Source organism: Camelus bactrianus, chromosome 28 (genome assembly GCF_048773025.1).
Source record: "Camelus bactrianus isolate YW-2024 breed Bactrian camel chromosome 28, ASM4877302v1, whole genome shotgun sequence".
NCBI classification, from domain to species: domain Eukaryota; kingdom Metazoa; phylum Chordata; class Mammalia; order Artiodactyla; family Camelidae; genus Camelus; species Camelus bactrianus.
The window spans coordinates 8748917-8754846 of record NC_133566.1 but is presented as its reverse complement, the minus strand read 5'-3'; the positions used below and the strand labels follow the sequence as shown (position 1 = coordinate 8754846).

At 44.8% G+C, this 5930-nt stretch overlaps 1 long non-coding RNA gene across 1 annotated transcript; it reads left to right on the top strand.

Annotated features, from left to right (window-relative positions):
- Positions 1-4881: 4881 nt before the first annotated feature.
- LOC141575436 (uncharacterized) lies at positions 4882-5468 on the top strand. Its single transcript, XR_012503018.1, has 3 exons — positions 4882-5049; positions 5123-5256; positions 5374-5468. It is a non-coding gene; the product is annotated as an uncharacterized LOC141575436 (long non-coding RNA).
- The last annotated feature ends 462 nt before the right edge of the window (positions 5469-5930 follow it).

Below are 5930 nucleotides of genomic sequence, written 5' to 3'. Positions count from 1 at the left end.
GTTTTAGAAGATTAAATGTTGATATCTATTCAAATTATTTTTCTTGGGAATTTAGTCATCAATGAGAATGTTTTAGGTTGAAATTGCCCTTAATAAATCTCACGTCTGTGAAGCCACAGTGAAGTCTGAAGAAATGCATGTGCAGGAGGACGTTCAGCTCAGCAGCAAGAAGAGAGTAAGGAATGTTACTCACCCCCAGAGATGCTTAGCTCAGAGAACCGAGCATCAGTGTGTCAGAGTTTTATTGTGCTGTAAAGCACGGAAAGCAGATGGCCCGTCTTAGCTGATTCCAAGCGTACGATTCCTCTCGTGTTAAGTATGTTCACATTGCTGTAGATCAGTACTTCTTGAATGTCTTCTCATATCTATCTTACAGCCAGGTGTTTCGAAGACCAGATCTGAGGGTTCGATGCAGCGAGCTATGACAACTGGAGACTGCAGCCTGGAAGGTATGTTGCTTGTTGGGAAGAAAACCTTACATACAGGCTTCCTGGGAGATGTTGTGGCTTCATTTCTAGACCCCTAGAATAAAATAAATATAATTAAGAGAGTCAAATAATTTATTGGGGTTTTTTTTTGTTGTTTTCCAGTGCAAATAACAGTTAAGTTTACACTATACTGTAGTCTATTAAGTGAGCAATACCACTGTGTCTAAAAACACCAATGTTCATAACTTAATGAAAATACTCTTTATTACTAAAAACTGCTAGCCATCATTGGAGCCTTTAGTGAGGTGTAATCTTTTTGTTGGTGGATGGTCTTTTTTTTTTTTAACTTTTTTTTTTATTGAGTTACAGTCATTTTGGTGGATGGTTTTGAATTAATGTTGGTGGCTGCTGACTGGTCATTGTGGCAGTTGCTGAAGATCGGTGTGGCTTTTGCAATTTCTTAACATAAGACCACAGTGAAGTTTGTGACAGGATTCTCTCTTCCTTTCAGGAACAAGTCCTCTGTCGCAGGCAATTTGACACATTTTACACACAGTAGAACTTCTTTCCAAATTGGAGTCAGTCCTCTCAATCCCTGCGGTAATTTATCAGCTAAGTTCATATGCTCTTCTAAGTCCTTTGTTATTTCAACCTTCTTCACAGCATCTTCACCAGTAGATTCCATCTCAAGAAACCAATTTCTTTGCTTGTCCATAAGAAGCAGCTCCTCATTCATGCACATTTTATCATGAGGTTGCAGCCAATCAGTCATATCTTCAGGCTCCACTTGTAACTCTAGTTCTGCTATTTTCAGCACATCTGCAGCTCCATCCTGCACTGAACTCTTGAGCCCCTCAAAGTCACACATCAGGATTGGAATCAATTCCTTCCAAACCCCAGTTCATGTTGATATTTTGACTTCTTCCCATGAATAACGAATGTTCTTAATGGCATGTAAAATGGTGAATCCTTTCCAGAAAATTTTCCATTCATTTGCCCAGACCCATCATTGGTGTCACTGTCTATGGCAGCTAAAGCCTTCCAAAATGTATTTCTTAAATAATAAGACTTGAAAGTCATAATTACTCCTGATCCATGGGCTGCAGAATAGATGTCGTGTTAAGCATGGAAACAGCATTCATCTCATGCATCTCCATCAGAGCTCCTGGATGACTTGTGCATTGTCCATGAGCAGTAATATTTTGAAAGAAATTTTTTTTGTGTGTTTTGTTTTGTTTTGTTTTCTGAGCAGTAGGTCTCAACAATGGGCTAAAATATTCATGTTGTAAATAGATGTGCTGTCATTCAGGCTTTGTTCTATTTATAGAACACAGAGTAGATGTCACTTGATTCTCATGGGACATAGGATTTTCATAATGTTAAATGAATATTGGCTTCGTTAGCCGCTAACGGGAAAGTCAGCCTGTCCATTGAAGCCTTGATGCCAGGCGCTGACTTCTCTCCAGCTGTGATGGTGCTGGGTGGCCTCCCCTTGCACTTCTCTGCATTGAAAACCTGTTGTTTAGTGCAGCCACCTTCATTAGCTGTCTTAGCTTCATCTCCTGGAGCACTTGCAGCAGCCTCTGGGTCAGCTCTTCCCACCTTACCTTGCACAGGTATGCAGTGGAGATGGAATCTTGCCTTAAACTTCATTGGCCAACCCCTGCTGGCTTCACACTTTTCTTCTGAAGCCTCTTCACCTCTCTCAGGGTTTATAGAATTGCTGAGAATTAGGGACTTCCGCTGGATTAGGCTTTGCCTTAAAGGAATGTCATGCCTGTTTTAATTAAAATGATAAAGAACGAAATATTTCAGAAACTACCAAAATGTGACACAGAGATAAGAAATGAGCAAATGCTGCCAGAAAAAAATGTCACCAATGGAATTGCTGTACTCAGGGTTGTTACAAATCTTCAATTGTTTAAAAATATGCATTACCAGGGAGGGCAATAAAATGAAACATGCCTGTAATAGCAATGAATTTGCACTGGGAAGGTAAAAAGGGGGTTCCTGCCTTCAGAATTCTCTCCTTTCTCCACTCCCCAGCACAGCCAAGCTCTTGAGTGCACACGTGCACACACAAAGCCAATTGTTTTATGTTTATAGAGGGTAAAAAGAAAATGCAAGACCACCATGCTGCATCGGGATCTCTGAAAGAACGTGAGGAAGACGGTTTCCAAAGGCAGGTGAAGAAAGTATGCGTCCTTGATGAAATCAGTGGACAGGGAACTATGGACACTGAAGGGTAAGACATTCCCGTGTTAATTATGACAATGTGTGAATGAATGTGTGGAGTTATGTGGATATTGTAATATGTTTCAGAATACTTGCTACCATATTTTCGTTACCATATTCGATCAGTACAGATGTGCATTTATTTTTCAACCTTGATTTCTGTAATCTGCTGCTTCTGTTCATTCTAACTGGTTACCAGAGTCTTGTTTGTATTTAGTTTGAGATTTTAGCGGGTTCTTGGACCAGATTTAGTCACTTCATTATCTGGATCCCTCTAGGTCCATTTCTATTGTCCTTAGGTTTCAACCACATCAAAGTGTCATGACCTGCCATGTGTCTATCATTTTTAATAAACTCTAGACATTGGGTAGAAAATAGAGAAAACTTGAGGCCTCGTGTGAGGTTAACTTGCTGCAGAGAAGGTGGGCATTACAGCTGGCAGATGGTCAGGGCGCCAGCAGCGCTACATCCTGTTAACCCGGTTAGCAGCTGAGATCAGTCAGTGCAGCCAGCCCTCGTGAGGCCCGTGTGTCTCCTGTCCACCTTTGTTTCTGGCATGTAGCTCTCACGGATCCCAGCTAAGTCCTGCGGGTCTTTCTAGGGATCACCTTCGCTGACGGACCATGAGCTCCAGCTGCCTGACTGCGGTGCCCGTGCGTAGGGGGCACCGGCTGCCGGGCTGCTCTGCATCTCAGTGGTTTCCTCTGCAGTTACCGGGTGACCCCCGGGGAAGGTGGGCCCAGTCCTGGGCTTTCTTCTTCTCCATCTTGGCCTCATGTCCCTTTCTGGATTGTTAGCAATTTGGTACATTTGATCATGGATTTCATAATTTGTCCAGAGTTTCCTGTCATTCTCAGGGAGAGGTCATGGACATCACACCCATTAACCCGCTTTCAAAAACAAACATTTCCTTATATTTCCTAAAGGATCAGGTTTTGCTCCAGGTTTTGACTGAAATCTGGGCTCTCTGTGGGAGAAATCAAACAAGTCATGAACGCTTGCTTTACCCTAATGTGTTTGGTTGTGGTGACTTGGTCAGACCCTGATTCCCACGTTGAAACACAGTGAGCTCGCGCTGTCCCAGGCACAGGATCCTGAGCCTGGTGGGGGGGAGGGGGCGCAGAGCACACCTCACGTGGGCTTTTCCTGTGTGTTTACTTTATGCACAAATGAGTAGGGATGGGGACGCTGAAGGGAAGCCCAGATACCAAACACTAGCCAGAGGCCTGAGTGTAGTTTTTTCATATTTATTAGTGGGGGGTACTTTAATTCTTTCCTGTGTGTTTATCAGCCTGAGCATTTATAGGGAAGGGCGAAAGGAACATGGAATTCTTCCCTTCCAGTTTCTGGGAGGGAAACTGGCAGAATTTCACAGTTTCTTTCCCCTCTCAGGAAGGTGGACATGAACGGAAGTGAGCTAGTGGGAAAGCAGCAGCTGTTGGCAGCAAAGGAGGAGGCAGAATTGGCTGAAGAGGAGACAAGATGGTACAAGTGAGTTCAGCTCCTCCGCACATGCGGCTTTGAAAACACCTGTTGGATTTTTTGAAAACTTTTCTAAAATGTTTAGACACAATATCATAAACCGACCCAAACAAAAGACATTTGTATACATGGCTTCACACAGGAGGAAAAGTGTTAAGTTTTACACATGTTAAGTTAAACGTTTAACTTTAAAAAGTATTAAGTTACTAAGAATTTCCTGGTCCCCAGTGCTGGCCAGACTGAGAGGAGAGACGGTTCACAGAGATGTTTCTGAAGGTGCTATAAACCGTTGTCTCCCTGAGGATAGCAGTTTAGTGTAGCGTCAGTCGGACCAACACACATTCCCGTGCTGCTGGGGAGACCCAGGGGTAAGAAGTAGGGTCAGGATGTAAGGAAAGGAAGAATCAAGCTCTGTGATGAAAGATGCTCAGCACAGGACACGTGAGGGAAATGCTGAGAACGGGAGGGGGAATTGTGTCAGCGCAGAACCGGGCAGGCGTTCAGTAACAGTGACGGAAGGAGTGGCTGCAGCGACAGCTTTGCACCTGCCGTGCTTCTGCAGCCGTGTGCAGTGTGTCTTGAGCGGTGAGATGATGTGTGTGAGTGTGCAGTGCAGATAACGTGGACTGGGGCAGGTTATTTAACAGCATACCCAGCATTGTGTCTTCTCTGATGCAACAATTTGTAACTCATAGGATAAGACTTGAAGAATGTCACGGGCAAATGAGGGAAGCAGAGGTCACTTGGAGACACCAGGTAACCTGCCTTCCTCCTGACACACCGAGTCCTCAGCACCTAATGCAGACAGTTATTTTGGCCCTGAGAACCCCTTGCCATGGGGTGTTTCTTGATGTGTTGACTTTTTCAGGTCACTCTTGCCGAGAAGAAGGCCCAAGACAGCTCGGTAAGAATTTGTTTCCTTCCTTCCCTTTGTGCACAGTCGGCCACAACTGAACGTGGATGTTTTTCTCCCACAGCTCAGGTCTCAGGAGCTGGAGAGGGAAATCTCTGAATTGAGAAGTGAAAACTCTGACCTGAGAAGGGTAAATTCTGACCTGAGAAGGGAAAACTCCTCTGAGCTGAGAAGGGAAGTTGCCCACCTGAAACAGAGGTACAGAATTTTGACACATTTTTACGGGTGTTTTGAGATTTTTAAGGACTGGTTGTTTTGTGCCTAGTAGAGGAATTCGTGGTGTAATTTGTATTGAAGTCATTCTTTATCTTTAAGATTGGATGCAATCTGCAGACGGAGGCAGGCAGAGGAATACATGAGGCAGGAGCCCACCCCAGGAGGACCGTACAGGCTGCACCCTCCCCTGAGAGGTAAGGAGCACAATGTGAAGTGCGGCAGCTCCATTTCTGCAGCAGGAGCCGCCCAGTGGGCTGCTTGTCCCCATGGGTAGTTGTCGGGTTTCCTGGACACCACACCACACACTTACTGTGGGGAACAGGTTCACAGCTGGGTGACAAGATGCTGTTTTCTTTACATGCCACCAGCCAGCAGGGCTCTGTCCCCTGTGAGCAGTGGAGCTCGAGCCCCTCCAGGGACTGCGGGCCGCCCCCCAGGCTCTTGGTTGGCTGGCGTGGCTGGCATGGCTGGTTTCTGTGCGCTAGAAGATGTGAGAGTCAGCCCCCTCTTCCCGCCTGGACACGGTTTTGAAGGCTGAATTTTCTTCTCATTTCAGGAAAATAGCATGGATGACGTTTTAGAATGAAGGCAGTATGTCATAACGAGAAAAACATTTTTCTTCATTTGCCTTGGTGGATAAATATTCTATTCAAGAT